General features: G+C 41.8%; 1 protein-coding gene across 13 annotated transcripts in view; it reads left to right on the top strand.

Moving 5' to 3' along the window:
- ZBTB20 (zinc finger and BTB domain containing 20) overlaps window positions 1-19,778 on the top strand; it is a 472,116-nt gene that overhangs the window by 378,448 nt on the left and 73,890 nt on the right. The window contains exon 1 of one of the 13 annotated variants that reach the window (XM_063419877.1): window positions 1,518-3,690. The exons of 11 other annotated variants lie outside the window; for them this stretch is intronic. The gene's annotated coding sequence lies outside the window, so the exon portion shown is untranslated. Of the gene's footprint in view, window positions 1-1,517; window positions 4,562-19,778 lie in introns of those variants that run through there. One more of the 13 variants, XM_063419876.1, reaches the window with a different exon arrangement.

Genomic DNA, 19,778 nt, shown 5'->3' with positions numbered 1-19,778 from the left:
TAATTTATATGAAGGAAGAACAAGCAAGAGGGTACTGTGCAAAGCTAGAGATCATCATCATGTATCTGAATTAATATCTGTGATAAAAATCTCAGGAGGGGAAGGTAATGTACATTTTCTGGAGCTCCACCTGGTCTTTTGCATTTATTTAGACTACAACCCAGCTCTTGGATGATATTCAGGTGGTCCTTGACTTCTGTAGCTTCCAGTAGAAGGGGACCGGCTGAGAGCAGGACTTAGAGTAGTGTTTTCTATATTAGGCGTTACAGGAGATTTGGGCATCTCCATATCAGGAGCACATGCTAATAAAATATGTGCCACACAGTAAAAACTCACCTGGGTGAAATGCTGCTCCTTCTGATATCAATGGAAATTTCCTTTTGACCAGGGGTTGCTATGGCAGCAAGCAGTGGAAATGAGAACAAGGACATTTTGATATGTCTACACTGTGGATTGCAAATTATGATACCCGAGTTAGTTTTAAACAGTCTTGCAAGGAGTGGTCTAGTTAAGGCAGCCTGAAACACCACGTGGCCTAATTTACCGTGCTAAGCAGTTTGCTTTCCTCTGTGCTCAGGGTATATCCATGCCTGGGATAGAGCAGAGGGGAAGAGGTATTTGAGGAAATGCCTCTTTTAGGGCAATGGGATGAGGAACAGACTGTGACAAGGAGTAGTGTAGGGAGGGAGAAACAACATGAGAGAAAGTAAGCTACAAAACAAGAGGAGCAGCAGTCCGTGGAGTCAACTGAATGGAAGCAAATCCAGCAGCAACACAAGATGTGCGGTTTGGAGAGCCAGCGTCCAGAGAGTCTCTTTCCGTGTGCTTTGCTCTCCTCCTCGAAGGTCAGCTTAGGGCTCCTGTCCCGCAGCAACTTCTTTGTCAGGAAGACACTGTCAAACCACTGAATGAAGTATGTTCGCAGTCTTCCAGTGGTTGATCCCCTCGTCAGCGCCGTTCGAGCTGAGCTGCTGCTGGCGCTGCCGGCTGAAGTGGTGGAGTCCTGTATTACAGCTCCACAGGTGACAACCCTCCCCAGCCTCGGCAGCAACGTGCTTCCAAGCTGACTTTCAACGAAAACCCTGAGAAATTATACTGAAAATGCATTACTGTGATGTTAATGTTACTAAGTCAAACACTTAAAAGTTAGGAAATGCCACAGGTAATGTTGTCAGTGCAACCTTAGGGAGGGCCCCATGTACCATTGCCATAGCTGGTAATTACATGGCTGCACTCTGTTTCTTCATTGAATCCCTGCATAAGGTGGTCAGGTGCTCTGCATATTTTATTAGAAATGTAGCCCAGAGCTGTTTTGCACTACTTTGGTACTGACCCAGGGAAGAGACTTGTCTGTGTCATTGTGCTCTACAAAATCTCATCTGAAAAGGAGTTGAAGCTTTTGATGGTACTGCATTTCTCTAAAATCTCCTCTTTTTTCTTTGGAATATCTTGCCTTCCATAATATTCCAAATATGAAAAAATCATATTTTGGTGAGGCAGAGGAGAGAACTCCTGAATAACCTCAGTAAGCCCAATGTCCCAATTGCTTCTGCAATGCGTCCCTCTCCTATTGACCGTCCAGGTCTTCTGTAAACTGTGCTGAGTCAACAGGCCCCAATGGGGCTGGTAAGCAGATGGGACACAGCCAGCCAGCATGCAACATTTTAAAAGGTGGAAAAGGGTGGGAAGCCACCTTTTCCCATGGCGGAAGTTGATAGAAGGAATGAATAATATTTACATCTCAGATCAGTTCTCCATTAAAAGCAAAACATATAAAAGCTGGTGCCATATTTGCCTGGATACCTATGTCAGAAAAAAAAGATAAAATTAATACGGAGACATTGATAGAACTTCTGTCTTTTGTTTCTTCCTTCCTTGAGCATTTATACCCAAAATACAGAGTGAGGGGAGAATCCCTCTGAAAGGCCAGCAGTCAGCTGCATTGTGAGTCCCTTCTCTACTTTCTTCCTATGCTTTTGAGTGGCACTGGCAGGTTAGTCATGCCCATTTAAAAGTTTATATACAGCAGTTGTTCACAGAGCTTATCAGGAATTATGGATTTGCTGTTGTAGCTGCAGCCCTGTACGAAATACAAAAAATGTACTTAAAACAGAAAACATACGTGCCTTGCGCAATAAATTCAAACACCTCTCTTGGTGCTGTTCAGTCAGGAAAGGACATCTGAACCCCTGATGAGGAGACATTCATTGTCCTGAAACCCAAAGCAGGTTCCTTGCATCTGACAAGGGAAAGTTCTGGCAGGGCAGGGGTGTGATGTCCAGGGCCTAAACATGCTGACAGCTCCCTCTCAGAGCAGGGTGTTATCTGCTGCCTTCCTCCTCAGGGGCAGAGACCGACTGGCCCACACCTTTTTAGAAGCAGACCTTGCACAAGTGTCATAAATCTCTGCCTTGCCTGCTACGCAGCGCTGCCACTGCACTGGGTATCACCGGGAACCATCCATTTGAACTGTACTTCATTTTGCAGCCCAGGGTAGAAGAAACAGATTACTTTGCCACCTATTTGGGGGGATAATTTCTCCACCTCCTTGGTGCCTGAGACTTGTCTTACCTCAATACCCAGCACTACTTTTTCACAATATCTCCGTCTGTACCGTCGGTGCTCGATTTGTCTGTGTTTGTGCAGACATGCATGGCAAGGATGTGCTCCCGGAGCTTGTGTAGTTCCAGAATCACAACATCCCAGTGATCCATCAGGAAAATTCGACTGAAGGGCAGCATGGTCTTGCTTTAAGCAAGCCAAGGTAGCAGGCAAACCTGCACTCCCTTCCCCACCCCGCAGGACAGGTAGTCTTTGAAGACTGTGGGAAGGTGCAGGTGTTTATTTCGGCAAAAGCTGCAGTGATGTGTAAAAAAGAGAGGGAAGGGATCTCCCAGCTTTTTGGGGATGGCCTCTGTATAATGCCATTTGAATCTTACTTTTTGTTTGGTGGTAAGTTTTAATAGTTATCCTTTGAGGATTTTCCCAGTGAGCTTATCTGAATACACCAACAGTCTTTTTTGTAATATTCGCATTTCCCCTTTGGTTCAGCCGAGCCCACTGACAGATCATTCAAATTCAATTGTTTTATGTCTAAGCCGAACAGCTAATTAAAGTAGGGATGATTAACCTGACTGGCAGTGTCGCTCTCTCTCCCTCGCTCTCTCGCTCCCTCCCTCCCTCCCTCCCTCCTGTTCCAATCAGTCTTTTTCTCACACTCTCCCTCTCTCTCCCTCTCTCTCTCTCTCTCTCTGTCTTTTGCTCTACTGTGTGTGTGTGTGTTTTTTTTCCTCTCTCCTAAACGTGGTCTGCTTGCTGATGGCAGAATGGCACTCGGAGATTTGTGCATTGTGTCTGGTTTCCTACGGGCAGGCTGACCCAGTGCCTCTAGGGACTTATCAATAGACCACTCAGAAGAGACAGAGACAGGAGAAAGGAGGAGGGGTGGGGGGGGAGAGAAAGAGAGAGGGAGAAAGAGAGAGAGAGAGAGAGAGAGAGAATCAATATCAAGAATAGAAGGAGCTCCGAAGCCATTTTTTTTTTTTTTAAAGAAGTATCAGGACTTGGGAAGAGGGTGACAAAGAAGGTTTTTCAAAGAGGCAGTGGAGGAGGTTCTAATAAATTTGGAAGGAAACAGTTCCCTGTCTTGGGAAAAAAGGAGAACTCCTGGCTGATTAGCATTCACACCAGGTATGAGATGTTCCCTACCCCTTATCACTGTCGCAACCGAGATGGAAAAAAGCGCTTCCCCCCCCCCGCTTTATTTTTTTTTTGGTTGTTTGTTTTTGGTTTTTTTTCCTTCCCTTCTTTCCCCCCCCCCTCCCCCCCAGCCGTCTCTGCTCTTTAAGTAGCTGGAGCGAGCGTTTATTTTGGTACGTTGGTTGGTGGTGGCAGGGGGAGTGCGAGCTGTGGGCATTTGTGTGCTGGGAGCAGGGAGAATGGAAGCAGGGCAGCGGGGAGGGGGCGGCTGGGAGAAGAGCCGGGAGTGTGTTACTGTGTCTCCTCTTTGTGCACCCCTGGGGGGGGTTACCCAAGTTCATTTCCAGCAGGTGGATTTAGACAGGGAGTTACTTAACGCTTGACCGCCAGTTTTGAAAAAAAAAAAAAAAAAAAAAAAAGGAAAAAAGGAAAAAAAAAAAAAGGACCTGCTTCCTATGTCTATTAAAGGAAGCTCCAATTTTTCCCTCTCTCTCCTCTCTCTCTCTTTCCTCTCTTCCTAACCAGACAGCGGGAGGGTTTCTGGCTCCTCGCCAGCCCAAAAGCCTCTAAGTGTTTTGCACTTGTTTCAGGGAGCCCGGGGATTTTTTTTCAGCATTTTCACTAGAGAACAAAGAGTTCTTTACAAAGGAAGGGGGAGAGCGAGCTTAACGCCTGAGATATGTTTTTCTATTTTTATTAGGGATTTTTTTCCCCCTCCTAAAAAGAAAGCAAGAGAAGCAAAGCACAGAATGTGTGGCAGCAACAAAATAGATTGAAAGGAAATGCAGTTCCTTTACCTCCAAATTATAATTTGGAATTAATAAGAACAGGAATGGAAGGGGGACAAGAAGAAGTGAGTTTGGTATGTCGTTCTTTTCTCCCTTTTTTAAAAAACTCTCTCTTTAAATTCCAATTGCTGTTTTGCCAACTTACCTAGCCGCTTCTTTTTTTTTTTTTTTTTTTCCTCCCAGCATAAAAGTTATACTGCAAACAGTTTCTGTTTACTTAAAAAATCAACCAACAAATTTTTACCAGGGGGAAAAAAAGAGGGAAGTGGGGTGATTTCAGTAAAAAAAGAAGCAAATTAGTGGGAACAGAAATCTTTCACTTTCTGTCACTTAGAAAAAAAGTTGGTAATGGCTTGTTGAAGCTAGGATCCTAAAATACAGATGGGGCACTAACGTCTGTGTCCACGGACCCAGCTTTTCCCTGACCATCTGTCTAAAAGTCACCTCTCATTGGCAGCTCAAATGATTAATCGGAGCTCAGGGATTTTTTTTGTTTATTTGTTTGTTTGCTTGTTCCTCCTGTTCGGTGGGACCTTCTTTTAAATGGCTCCATTTCACCTTCTGAGTTTAGTTCTTAACCGAGCCCCAGACTGAGGGTTCCAGGATAGACTTTCTTGCGCTGTAGATTTTTTGTTCTTCTGAATGTGTTTCTTACTGATACACTCTTTGTCTATTTGTACGTGAAAAAGGCACATGTAATATAGAAGGGAATAGTGCATCACGTTTAAGGAGGTGTCTGATCTGAATTTTATTGCATATAGTGTATAACACGCAGGATATCTTCTCTACAGCATCTCCTGTGCAATGGTTAGGATGTTTGAGAATATATACTGTTGCAAATTCAGTAGCTTAAGGAAGTGATTTCTTTAGCCAAATTCTGCCTTCCTTCCTATACTGATTTGTATTTTCCTGCTCTGACAAATTGCCATTCTAAGAACAGCATCATATAGCAGAGGTACAGAAAACAAGAGAGCAAACTGTATGTTATATCCCCCCTAAAAATCATCAGCACACAATGCACAAAACTAGATCAAATTATTACAGAGTTGCGATGACTGTGTCTGGCTGCACTACTATTACAATATCGTGATTTTTATTTTCATGCTGCAGGCTTTCCTCAGAGGAGGTTGTCTGTTACAGCTTTGTAGGTATCACATATGCATTGTAACACTGTTTTTAAGCAACACCTATGCATTGTGTAAGTGCACACGGGGAATTAGTCCATTTACATCTCCTCATATGATGAGGGGGAAGAAAAAAATCCATCCTTGGACTCTGCTTGCACCACTTTAGAAATCCCAGGACAGGATACAGCCCGTCCCTTGCAGAAGTGCAGGGAAGCTGTCCATGACAAGTGAAACCACCAGTTAAAACATAGTTTTGTTTTCATACCAGTATCTAGACTGGGGGCTTGCACCCCCACAGCTTCATTAGCTTCATTCTCCAGAGCTGCAGTGGACACAACTCTCCCAGCAGGAGTTGGGGATCCATCACGGGCTGAAGTTCCCTGCTCTGAGTACAGGTTCCTTTGCTGCAGCTAACCCAGGTGTTCTGCCTTTCCATGGGCAACAGCAATAGTGGTGCCAAGCTAAAAGTACTTAGCGGGCTCCCCAGTATAATGTGGAATGCTTGGCCAAGAGGGATGGACCACCAAAACAAATAGAAAAACTTCTGGCAAATTACAAATGCCTTTCTTCTACTTAAAATCCTTGCTTTCCTCATTCCTCCAGAGAGTTTTCCTAACTCCTGTGATTTTTCATGGTCTGAATATCTTCAGTGACTTTCCTCTCTTGCTCTCTCAAAAAAAGAAAAAAAAATCACAGGAAAAGTAAGCAAAAGAGAGCAGAAATGGGACTTGGCCTTTGAACTTTTCCATAGGATAAGCAGTCTCGGGTTTTTCTGCCTGAATATTTTTTCTTCTCCCCCCACCCAACCTCTCCATCCCCTCTTTTTTTTTTTTTTTCCTTTTCTTTTTTTTTTTTTTTCTTTTTTCTTTTTTTTTTTCTAACATTTTTGTGAGAATTTTTTATCTGCAACCCTGGAAATAGTGATATAAGAGAGAGGTCAGAACAGAGCTGAAACCTAGATTAGGCCCCTCAATCTCAACTAGAAGGCATCTTCCAGTGGCTGTCACTGCATCCAGAAGTAGGGAAAAGATGATAGCTGTCTTTTAGGGACTCCATGGACCTGACCTGTGAGTAACACATTCACAGTACAGGAGAAAAGAGAGAGAGGGGAAAAAAAAATTTTAAAAAGGGGGAAAGAAAAGCTCTTTGAGCAGTAACACACTGGCTCTTTCTTCCTGCAGGCAATCCGCTCCAGCTCCTGGCGACGTGTCCTGTACTATCAGATATCATATGACTCTTTATTTGGACTCCCGTTAGCAGTATGGGCCTGTTAGGAGGCTGTTTGTTTTCTTTTCCTTTCATTTCCTTCTCCTTAGTTCCCCTCTATTTTATGTGTGCCCATGTGAGCATATCCCCTTTATAATCTCTCTTTTTGTGCTGAAGCTTTATAGAAAAGAAAAAAAAAAAAAACTTAATCATTTCCCGGGGCTGTTTTTAATCCTCTGCCAAAATTGAAGTTCATTGTCGAGTTGTAAAAATAAATAACACCTTTCAGCTTTACTCCTCTCTTTCTCTTCTTCCTGTGCCCTTTCTGGCACTTCCCAGTGTGTCCGTGTATACCCGTACGTGCCTGCCTGTCTGTGCTGCCTCAGTGGGAGAAGTTGGGATACACCTGTGTCAGCGTGAGCAGGAGTGCAGAGCTGCCTGCTGCCGCTCCTGCCGCGCCGTGCCGTTCCTTTCACTTTCATAAACTTCCCCCTGCTTATCGATTCATTTCATTTGGGCACTTTCCCCACACCAGGGTTGAAAAGCTGGCAGGCAGCGATCCCTGTGCTGGGCTTTTCTGCATTTAGGTGAGCAAATGGAGGAAGTTAAGGCTGTAAGAAAATGAGACGTTGTGCTGAGGGAAGAGGGGATGAAGTGCGAGTTAGAAATTAGACACGCTTTGTGTACGCCGCCCATGAAAGTTTCCTGCACCAGAACTCTGGTTCCTAATAATAGGATGGGGGGAGCCAGACAGCAGCTAACAATTGAAGGTGTGTAGCAAAGTAGCCTTATGGCAGCAGCATTTCCGATACTGAGTCACATTTTAGTTAAGGGAGATGATATTTCTCCCTGTTTGTGCTGTCTTTAGTGTTGCATTGTTTAGACAAACACCGCTGCAAAACTTTTTTGTCTGAAAATGCTAAGTCACGTCAACGGACGTGAAACACTGAATTGAAATCAAATTTACTAAATGGTTGCAAGGAAAAAGGTCTGTCTTTCCAAAAGAGAGGTAATGTTTTCTTTTGATACTTTCCTATGCAATGTTTTAATTTCTCTTTGTGAACTAAGGATTTCTGTTGAGAAATATTAAGAATTGATTTTTAGAGGTGGGGGGAAGGAAAATCCTTAAAACATTCCAAAACGAGAGGTTTTGAAGGGAGGAGATTTAAGTTTTATCAAAGGAATTTAAAGTGTTCGGGTTTTTGTTTGTTTGCTTCAGTTTTTTGCAACCTGAATCATAATATACGTTGTCAAGCAAACCAGTAAATGAGCTTTTTACACGACTTTACTCCCTCTGTAATTATTGCTGTATTTTTATGGAACTTGGTGTTTTATTTGTCCAAATTTGGTAAGATCAGCAAAGCCGAAATCCTGTTTGCACTGTAGAGACACAAAGGAGTTACTGATACTTTCTGCCAGAGGTAGGTGCTTTGGCCAGCCAGTCCTTCTACCAAGTTGTGCTGCTGAGCAGTGACTGCGGGCCGATCGCCACGCTCCGGGGGAAAGTATGGACAGATTTTGGGGTGTGATTTATATACATTTTGGGCTGATATTCCTATTAACGCAGCTGAAGAACTGTAAGTTTTAGTCTTTCCTCTCCAGTGTATACTTAGGCCGGTGTACAAAAGCAATCTTGTAAGTGAGGCAAATACAGACCAGAGGTTTTTTTGTTAAGAATCCAGAAACAACTGCATTTCAGCTGCACTGTAGGTGTGTAAACTGAGGTTGCCCTGCTAGTTGGTGGTGTTTCTTACTTCTCATCTAAGACACCTTCCCTCTGAAGTCAGTGCAGGTTTTCCTGAGAAAAGGTAGTGAAAAACAGAGCTAGAAGATCAGGATTTAGGGTGGTCCCCTTGAATCAGTGTTGGAAACCATAAACCCCTGAGCGTGTGCTTGCACAGCACAGCATCCCTCTGGAGCCTGCGGGGTGCACTCACTTTAGTGGAGGTACCAGAGCTGAGTTGACTCCTGCAGTCTGAAACTTTATTTGTATATGCCTCCAGTTCATCCAGATAAATACCAATGTCTGCTTCGCTCTCAACAGCACACTGTTTCTTTTTATTTCGTTTTTACCAGTTGTCCCAATGAGGGGTAAGAGGCTCTTTGACCAGAGACAACATTTTCAGGCTTCTTTCCTTTTCTCTCTTCCTCGACCAACTTAAAACCAGCTTTACTTTAACGTTTCACGCTTAGGCACGCTCATGCTCCTGAGGAAGCAATTACAGACTTTGTAGGAAGAAATCTGTTTTTGGAGTAAGTGTTACTAATGTTTAAGAATTGCGTGTTCTGCATGCACGGCACATGATGTTCCTGGTACTCTATGTGTGCTCCAGTGCTCTGAGCAGTCCTAGCTGTGGGTATTGTATTTATTTGTCAGCTCATTCTGGTAGCCGCCCATGAATTTAGTTAACTTGACAATCAGTAAACAGCTCCACGATAAGGCTGAAGTTTGAGAGCAATATAAGTGGGAATTAAAAGGCTTCTTTCAAGTTTTTGGCCATTTCAGTGGATTGTTGCTCAGCATCTTTATTTACAGGAAAAAAAAACATGCTCTTCAGACTTCTTCAACGTCATCTCTGCAGAGTAGATGCTTTCATTTCAAAGATGTTACAAGCTCAAATAATTATAAAAGGCGTATTTAGCTACCTCACAAAATAAATATAGCAAAGAGGTACAGAGAGCTGAAAGCCAAGTGCTGCAGCTAATGTCTGAAAGTGGTGCTGTGGGCTGGGTAGAAAAGGACAGGCTCACTGCTGGTGAAGTTTTGTTAGCATAACTTGGACTTGGTGGAATTGCACCAAAGTTGTGTTTTGACTTGGCTTAACTTCACTGCTTTCATCTGACTTTTTTCTAAGCCAGCCCAATCCAGATCTGTTCAGCGCTCGGGAGGGTGATAGCCAAGGGACAAAACAGCTTGTCTAACACATGTCTCTTTAGTGCACCAGTGTGTGGCTTGTGAGGCCTCAGACTGGATCACCACTGTCAAGAGAAATGTGTTTTCCTACAGCGTAATAAGTTGTCCTGCTGCTTTCAGATGTCAGAGATGCCCAGTTCAGCACTTGGTGAAAAGGTCTGCTCTCAGAAAGGGTTTCCCTTCCATTTAACATTTCATTAGTGCATGCAAGTCATGTAAATGTGATGTGGCCAGTAAGAGCAACAAATTCTGGTTTTATTTTTGCCAGGATATATGTATTTATTCTATGTCTGTATTAACCTTATGGTGAGATGGTATTTCAACCTAAACACCAATTTCAGTGGCTTACCGCTAAAAAATGAGCTGAGTTGAAATGTCAAGTAGTTGTTCCAAGCTCAGAGGTGAAGCTTATATTGTTTTGGAAAGTATGAGGAAAGTCATGGTTACTTTTTTCTCTTTTTTCTTTTTTAATGTGTTGGGCAGCCACACTAAGACAGAAGCATTTTCTGATTAACTAATTACTGAAACCCATTAATTTTTCCATTCTCATTCTATTTTTAATTTTTCTTACTTCTTCAATACAAAATGAAAATTATAAAGAGCTAATTTCCTTAAACTAATTAGACTTACAATTTTAATCTCGCAAAACCCAGGAAATTCCAAGCGATGTTTTTTTGTAACTCTGCCATGTTGCACATGCCTCTCTCCTCTTTGAAACCCTTGTCTTGGCCTTCAAAAAATCCTGGGAAAACACTCAACACTTGCCTGAGCCAGCCTTCTTGGTCCAAACTCTCCTGAACTTCTGGCACTGCTAGGCATCCAGATCCAGATTTTCTGATTTGAGCTCATCACTTTTGAAAATAACAACATGGAATTTCCAGACATTTCTTTGTAAGAAATTAAGGGTTTTTAAAAAAATTAATGTTTAGAATGAGTCTCTTTCCACTGAAGCCAGCACAAGCAGAATCCACATCCTCTGGCTAAAATTTCTCATGGCACTTTCCAAAACTTGATTTTTGCTCAGATGGCCTTTTCAGTTTTGACCATCTGGAGAGCAGTTAAGTGAGTTACATGGAATATTCTTTAGGCAGTCCTCTGAATAGGACTCCTAAAACTCTTTGACCTGTTAATCTCAACTACATATCCCATCAAGCCAGCGTGAGAAATATTTTTTGTTCCATCCTTCCAGAGAAAAGGGTTTAGTGATAATTTCTTTGGCTGGAGAATCAGGAAATACCAGTGAAAACTCTTTGTAACAAAGATGCCAGAGTCTTCTTCAGTGAGATCAACTGTTCTAGATAGATAGATACAAAGATAGAGGACCTTCTTTTTTTCTTGTTAGAATATATTTCCACAATTGTCAGAAGCCACAGAAAATGATCAGTCCCACAATAACCTTGTACAGCTGTAGAGTGCTAAGCAGAGCGGATCTGAAGCAGACACCCCTGCTAATGAGGGAAGCCACCAAGTTGGTTTCAGGCTTTGGTTTGTGCCATTTCCTGCACACTGCTGAAGCACCAGGGTGTACCCTACAAGGAACCTTCCTCTCTAATAATTTTTAACATCCTGATCCAATTCTTTAGCTTCTATTTTCATTAAATTCTCAGCAAAGTCACCTCTGTCTGACAAGCATGACAAAAATGGACCCTCTCTAAGTAGTCTCTATACTCATACAGTTAAAACTTCCATCTCTCATAAACAACAAAAATAACAACAACATCAAAAGAACATAGAAAGTTAAGAGGAACATTGATTTTCAGCCTATTCATTTTGTATTATGCTCATGTCAGACATTGTAAGACTTTTCTGGTGCTTGCTTTGGAGAGCCTTTGTGAAACTCTATAGAACTGCACCAAGCAAAGTCAGCAAGTGAGAAGCAATCTTGTGTCTGATCAAAATGAAGTAATGTGCCAACTAATGATGACAGAAACCTGGAGAGCTCTAGGTGCTCCTTTTTATCAAAGATATAAAAATAGAGTTTCAGACTGCTGCTAAAGATTGCATAATGTCCTGGCTGAATTTCAGTGAAGGCAATTATATTTGGCCTCCTTGAATTCCCTCTGAAGCGTCAGTTGTGCAGGGCAATATTCAGTTCCAGACCTGAACCACGCCATAAGGGTTTGGAGCTCAGCTAAGCTGCTGCCGCCTCCCACTCTTGGGATGGCTCTGTTAGCTCAGCTCAAAGTAACCACTTCGCAATTTGATCAATGACTGACTCGACAATGACGACAAACAACACCTCTCTTCCATACCTTCATTTGTCTAAAATGCTTATTATAAAATCTGACAGCTTGGGTCTCTTCCCCTCAATGGTCTGGTGATATTTGTAAGAACTATCTCTATTTTGCAGATGAGGAAGCTGAGGCACAGATATGTTTGAGTGACTTTTCTAAATGCATACAGGAAATCAGTGGCAGAAACAGGAGAATAACTTGGGAATCCTGGTTCTCAGTCTTGTGCCCTAAGCACTAGGAAACACTACTCCTCAGAATGTAAGTTATTGTTATTAAGATGTGGTTTATCTTTCATGTGAGTTGCCATCTGTTATATTGCCTACTTGTTATTAGTTACGAAAGCTATTCAAATTTTAAACTGTTTTGCATTCTCACAGCTACTTAAGCCCACAGTAGACTTTTTGACAACAGTAACAGTGCTTCTCATGTGAAAGAACTGGACAAATATTAACTCATGTTTTTTCAGTAAATTTTTGCGATGCCATAAACCCACAGTTTAGACTGAATTTAAACAGACATTGAAAAAATCCATGTATTCGATGCTGATTGGTTCCATGTCTGTCAGTTGTACTTCAGTTAAGACACGACTGTGTATTCTCATAGATATGATTAAGAACATAAATATCTAAATGGTAATTTAATGTAAATCGAGTCATTGATAACTTTATGTGTCGTGGGCCTAACAGCCCTGTGGCTGCTACGGTCCTTTGAGCATGTAGTTGGACAAGTGTATTAATCTTGGGCTCTTAGTGATGCTCCTGGGGACCTCAGTGAGCCAAGGAGAACTAGGCAGGTGTACTGGAGGCAGTCTGGAAAAGCCCTGAGCAGGAGCTAGGGCAGGGTCTGGAGATGTAAAATGAGAAAAGGCTTTTGAAAAGTAGAACTTGCTCTGATTTTCTTTCAGCACACAGGTGGGTGCTAGGGGAATACGTCCATTTGGATCCTCACAGTCACCATTTTCAAAGGAGCAGTGAAGGCCAGGCTTGAGAAAACGTAACCCCTGCAAACAGGGAGAAATAGCCTTGTAGATGAAGAGGGAAAGAATTGTCCCAAACTACCCAATATCTGCTAGCAGGTGGAACAACAGGGACAGTGCCAGGAAGAGTCCGAGACAGACGGGACACTGATGCCTTTTGATCTCTGAAGATGATCAAGCAGAAAGGGCATTTCCAATAGTCCTAACTACTTACTATTACGAGAGAAAGCCTACTGAAAGCACTTTTGTTCTGCTGAGCTAGAGCGTATCTTTCAGAAAAACAGATAATCCTAAAGTCTTAGAGTAATCAGGATATGTGGTCATCAGGAATGACCGCATATTTAAGACAATTATTCTGAAGATTTTAAAGTCTGTTCTACTTGTTTTGAGTCTGAATTTGACTTAACCTCAGCTATGCCTTTGTCTGATGTATTAAGGAGCCCTCTACTGTCAGAAATCTTCTCCCCATGCTTGGTATTAATAAACTTTGCTGATCTGATTAACTGGTGGTAAATTTTTGACACCCAGAGTAGAGGCAGAGGGAATAGGGAGGTGAGTAATGGAATTTGAAGTGAGAGGTGAAGAGTTGCTTGTGGCAGAAAAGGGTGAATAAAGAAGAGAAACAGTATGCAAAGAGAGTGGGTTTCTACTTGAATATGTAAGGCAGAAATGAAAGAAATATGTGGCTAAAGTCAAAGATCCAGTTATAAAGTGGGAAAGAGATGGGAACAAAAGAGAAAAGGTCTTGAGAATAGGCACAGAAAGTAATGTGAAAAGAGAAGCATCATGAAGCTATTAAAGGCAGGAAAAAGAAACAAATTTAGTCTGCAGTGTTCAATAAGGTCAAAAGAAATGGTGGAATATCAGAGTATGTTAAGAATGTAACAAAAAGTAGCAATAATTCACCTTGGATTAGGGCTTCTGAAGCAGCGGGTACTTTCCCATCTCACAGGAGGCCAGCGGGCTTAGCTCATTATGGCATTGAAAATGCACTACTTAATCTGAAGGTTAGAGAGGGGTTGGTACAGTTTTGAAAGGTCTGAACACATTCAAACTTTGTGAAAAAGACTGGCCAAATTTTCTGCCCAAGGCCTCTCTGTGCTCAGGATTAAAACTCCAATGTTCATGGCATAACGAAAGGGGGGCCTTAATTAGGCGAGAGAAAGCTCTTCTGACACACATAGCTTTTGCTTCTTTTTTTTTTCCTCTACCAACAAAGGAACAAAGAATAGGGTAAAACTTTATTACGGTAAGTGTACTGTTAGTTTTCCCCAGTTGTTTCTCTTCCAGCCCTCTCCAGAGCAACACCTCTCTTTGCTCTGGTGGCTGGGACATCACGAAATGGACTCGTTCCTCACCCACTGCCCACTCATGGTGCAGCCTGGAACAGGTCACTTAGCCTCTGGCTTCAAATTACTCCAACAAACTCTAAAACCAGCTGGGGGCTTCCTGTCTCAGGGGCAGCTGAGAAGATGGCATCAGCATGGCCTGTGAAATGCTTACAAAATAATTAGGTGCAATTGGCAAGGCTGCCTCTGGATTTCACACAGTTCAGTAGGAAGAATTCTCGCATCTTCAAGTATTGTAGCATTTCTCTCCTGTCCTCCTTCACCTGTGACATACCTTTGGTAGTGCTCATTACTGAGTGTGAGTGTCATGAGGGTTTCATGCTTGGAAGATATTAGTGTTTTGCTCTTAAAACTTGATAGAATCCTCTGGCCAAGGTAAAAGTCTGGTTAGTTTTTATTAAGAAAGAAAAGAATATTTTTCTGAAGGACATTACTTTGCTTGTGAAAATAAATGACAGGTCCTAACCAATCTGGCAAATAGTGTAAGAGAAATGATCATTTTAAAGTTTCCATTGTAGGCCAAGCACTGAAATGGGGTCAGTCTGGATCATTCAGACTCACTTTTAGGACAATAACATGCATTTTTAAATATTTAAAAAAAAAATCCCTTCAAACTGGATTTGTGTGGCTGACTTGTTTCCGATGTGAACAAAGTGCATGGAAGGAAGTGCCATGACACTGCTTGCAAACACATATCTGCATATTCTTGTTGATGGATGGATTACTGAGTGTTGTATTCCAAATTCTTTTTTTTTTTAAGCTATCCTGATGCATTTGTGCAAGCAAAAACAAAAATATTCAAACAGACAAAAAACCAAAAACTGTTAGAAACATGAAAGTGCTTTCTAAAGCCATTTCTCCCTCTCACTGGTATGAGAAGAATTTTCATTCTCTTTAAGGCTATTTAAAATATACTTTGGGGCTGAAATAACAGAGAAGACAATCCAATGCATTCTCAGCCCTGAAACCACAATCGGTTACAGACCCTTGTTTCCACATCGCATCCAGTGAGATAGCTTACTGGAAGAACTGGTCAAAAAAACCTCAATATTGATTGGGGAAAAAGAAAAAAAAAGAAATTAAAACCTTCTCATTCTCCTTCCTCTCATTCTTTACTCAAAGGAGAAAAAACAGCAAAACATTGTTTTATTGTTTAATTGAATTAAATCCCCATTTTTCAGTGATTTTGCTTTCTGTGAATTCTAATTTTTGTTTTTTACATGAGATGAAATACCAGGAAACTGGGCATGCAGTTAAAATTTTCATTAATTTTTGTTGTTTGTTTTTAATTTGGTATGAAAGATTATTCTCTGAGTTTCTCCTGCCCTCCTGTCTCTCCTTTCCATAATCATACACACTCCTGGCTGACTCTGAATGGCACTTTACTGTTCACTCATTAGAGAGAGCAAGTGGTGGTTCCATAACTTCATTGATTTAAGTTGAGAACATGGTAGGGACAACTTCAGATTCTGGAAATTATACAAATTCTTGAAGATACTCTTTGTAAAGCAAGTAAGGAATACGATAGCGTCTCTTCTAACCAGGATGGGTATCACTGCAGTCAGCAGTAGGTGTCACAAGCTGTATGGGTACATCAGGGATCTGACATGAGAACACTTGTGTTCATAATGTTTCTGTCACTTACCCAATGCACAAGTTCTGACTTAGCAATTTTGGCTTGTTTTCCACATCAGGACAACTTGGCACAGATGATAAAACTAAATTTTTTACATTTTTCTGACAGACTACTTGAGGAGTTATCTGTACGTATGGCACTAGTATTTTAGGTCATTCCTGTTGGAAGGCCAACACATCTGATTTGGTCAGTGCTAAGATTTATCTCCAGGTTTAAAGCATGATTTTTTTCCAAATGAATAATGCTGAAATGAGGATGCTCTGTAATGATGGAATTAAACCCCATATATTTAGAATACATGGTGATATGGCATTGTTATCCACCTGTAGCATCTTTCCTATTAAGCCAAGTGACATGGCAGTAGTATTAAGGAGGAAAACTTAAGTGGGTGTTATTGACCAGATGGATGCAGCTGTTCTGTTACATTCCCACCATTTTGCATTTGAGCTGTTTATTTTCACTCTCTGGCTTTCAGTCATCCCATGAATTACCACAGAAAGACTCTTTCCCTACTGCAGGATCTATAGTCATGGATCCAACAGTCAGCAGGAGTGACTGTGCTGTCTAGCTCTGTCTTCTCTGGTGTTTCACCTCTCCAGGTAGGGTTCTGCAGATTGGCATCACAGTTTACTCTACTTCCAAGAAGTGCCAGACAAAAGTGAGGCAGAAATTTGTCCCAGTAGAATTAGAGGATTTGAGTGATTTGACCCAGTCAACAACTGTCAGGAAGCATTGCCGCTTGAGGAAAAGTAAATGCCTCATTATTGCTGCTAGACAGATGCACCTCCATAAAACACCTGGAAGTGGTCCACAGACCACAGACAGAACGTCACTGAGGTTGATTATTTTTTTTTCAAATGGGGAGAGATAGCAGACCTTGTATTTTTAGACATAAATTGTTCATCAGCTGGAGTGAGGAAGTAATCTATTGCAGTTGAGTCTCATGCAGAAACCAAGCATCATTAGAAGGTGATGTCCCTTTCATCAGATGTGACCGTGGCGGGGGGAAGGACATCAGACTGCCTGGGCCATCACTTTGAGCTCTCAGGGCGTATGTTACTTGTGGTGAGGCTGAAAGTGAGTGAGGTAACCACAGAGTAAGCTGCTAATGATGTGGATTGTGGGAAGCACTAGTGATAGGAAGCAGACAGTTGGATTGATTAGGGCAGCCCCAGGGACTAGTTGTTTTCTTTTCACCATCCTGGGGTGAAGTTAAACCTGCTACTGGTAGTAATGAAGAATAGCTAATACAGATCAGACTCTGCCAAAGTAACAACAGCGGCATCAGGAGCAGAAAGTTTTGCAGATTTGTCTGTGTGTGCACTTGCTACTGGTGTTCCTGGTGGGTGGCTGAATCATCCTGATGGCATTCAACAGGAACCAGCTGCTGAGAATATTAAAATGCAAGCATTTATTCCTCCAGAGAGACAGTAGCATCTGCAAAGTTTTCCTGTCTTGATAGTACAGATAATCCCGTGGAGTATTCTCTAGTAGTTTTTAACTCTCAATTCATTTATACATGTATTTTAAAGCTGTAAGTGCTTTGTGTCTGCACAGAAAGGAGAGCCTACTCCTAGATCTGAAGCCACAACTGTCCTCGGCAGGTAGTTTGCAGCCCTATGCTCAGGCTAAGGTATCTTACATGGTCAAAAAGAAGCTGGGCATTGCCTCCTTCTCCCCCTCCCACCTTTTTTCTTCACCCTCCTCATGTCAGGAAGAACTACCTTGGAGGCTGTTATTTCATAGACAAAGAAACCTTGGCTATGATTCTGTGAATCTGCCATATCAGGGTAAACTCTGTCTTGAAATTTATATTAGCAACAATTGTAAGAAATTATAAAAAATATGAAAAAGCAGTTAAATGGTCTGATAGAATAGGATGTTCAACACACCCATTTTTGTTTGTATTTGTTGTTCCCAAAGAGGAACATGTCATTTCTCAAGTCTGTAAGCAACATGCCCCAGCCCTAAACTGCTGAGGAAATACCTGTGCAAAGGAAACTTGGCCCAAGCAGCTTTGAGAAATCCATCAAAACCATGGAGCACTCGGCACCCATCAGAGACTGGCCCTTAGTCTGACATGGTCATAACAACAAAGGTCATAACCATGACAAGTGAGGGAAGAGAACAAGCAGATAGCAGCAACAGTGGGGAAAAAGATGGTAATTTCTTCTTTTAAGTCTTTGCTTAGATCTGCATATCTTTTCTTCTTTCCTTAGAATATGTTCTCATGCAAATAGTGTGTGATTTCACATACTAACTGTGTTTACGGGACAGGAAAGGAAGAGGCTCTGCCCATGGCATATGATGTGAGTAAAGGTGCAGGATTGTTTTATGGAGAAAGAGAAACTGAGTCCTTTTGCAGTGTGGCTGCAATGTTGGCACAGAGAGAAGAAACAAGCTGCAGGCAGCCAGAGCTGTGTAGCAAAAGAAAGGGTAAGGTTTATGATTCTGTTTTAAAAAGAGCATAACTTGGTGCACTCATCACAGCAGCATTTTATTAAGGTATTTTATCCATATCTAAATAGCCTTGTGTAAAATGCCTGCCTAATACCTCATGGCTGTGAACAGTTTGGCAGTTTTTCTAAGCCGGAATATTAGTACACAGTGTTAAAAGAGCAAACTCGCCCAAGGCAGCAAACCTCCATTCCTGCTTCCACCTTTTGTCACTTCTAGTCATCCTCAGAGCCTGTCAGGGTGCGTCAACAAGTCAGGGTTTTGACAGGAACTTACAGGCACAAGAGGGACCACAAACACCACTCTACAAAGTTTATTGATAGCCCCTCTCGTGATGTGACAGGCCAAGGAAAGCTGTTGCAGGAGAGGTGACAGCAACAGCAGCACTTCATAGCCCTTCCTGATTTCAGCTTCTCCTTGGAAAGAGCTGTTGAAGCCTCTTAGCGGTGTTAGACATATAGTTTAATCTCAGTAAGACATCACAGTGATGATGTATACATCACTCTGTTGTGTTTTCCCCTTTTTATGTGAGTTATGTTTGCTCATTTGTTTAAAAAAAATAGCATAATGATTTCAATTTTAAGAGGCTTAAGCCCAAAGCTTTGGGAAGTCTTAACAAAGAATGATTTAATGAACTGGCTATTGTGTTTATTGTTGTGCTCAGCTACTTAAGTATGTCATAGGCTCTGCAATACAAACAATTAATGGTCAAGCTTCTGAGCTCAAGTGCTATGGTCTTCTGCCTTCAGAAAAGGAGTAGCAGCATTTGAGGTCTGTTCCCACTTAAGCAGCAGTGCAATAAAAATCCAGTGGATTTAGACTAAATGCCTTGGGGTTGGATTTGTTGCTTGTTTGTTGGTACAACACAATAAAGTAGAACTTAATCCTGAATAAGAGCAGCACTGGAAAATTTCAGGAACGCACTGAATAATGCTTAAACATTTTCATCCCAACATTTCCTCTAAGGACATATCTCTCTTTAAAAAGTCATAGGGAAGAAGAGACTCTTGAGATTTGTCTTGGATAATGCTGTGGGTGTGAGTGAGCTTTGCCCTGAGAAGTTTCATGCCCACCAAATTTAGGAATGGTTGATCTGCATTGCATACCCTGCTGTTAGACCATGGGGCGTCATATGGCTCGTAACACAGCTCAGCTGACAGTATGATGTTGGTACCCACCCTAAAAGCCACACAGGATGTATCCCAACAAATCCTGGGGACTTCAGTTCTCCAGTGAAATACAGGCTATTAATAATCTTTAAAAATTACCAAATCATTTTTTTTCTGAAAATACTTTTGCTCTTCAGTTTTATGATTTGTCATGTCAACTAACTACTGTTCTAAAGGCAGAGGAAGTGTTCTTTTAATGCTGCTGTATTTTGTCATGGGTATT

The sequence above is a fragment of the Prinia subflava genome, chromosome 28 (assembly GCF_021018805.1).
Source record: "Prinia subflava isolate CZ2003 ecotype Zambia chromosome 28, Cam_Psub_1.2, whole genome shotgun sequence".
NCBI lineage: Eukaryota > Metazoa > Chordata > Aves > Passeriformes > Cisticolidae > Prinia > Prinia subflava.
This window is presented reverse-complemented; position numbering and strand designations above follow the sequence as displayed.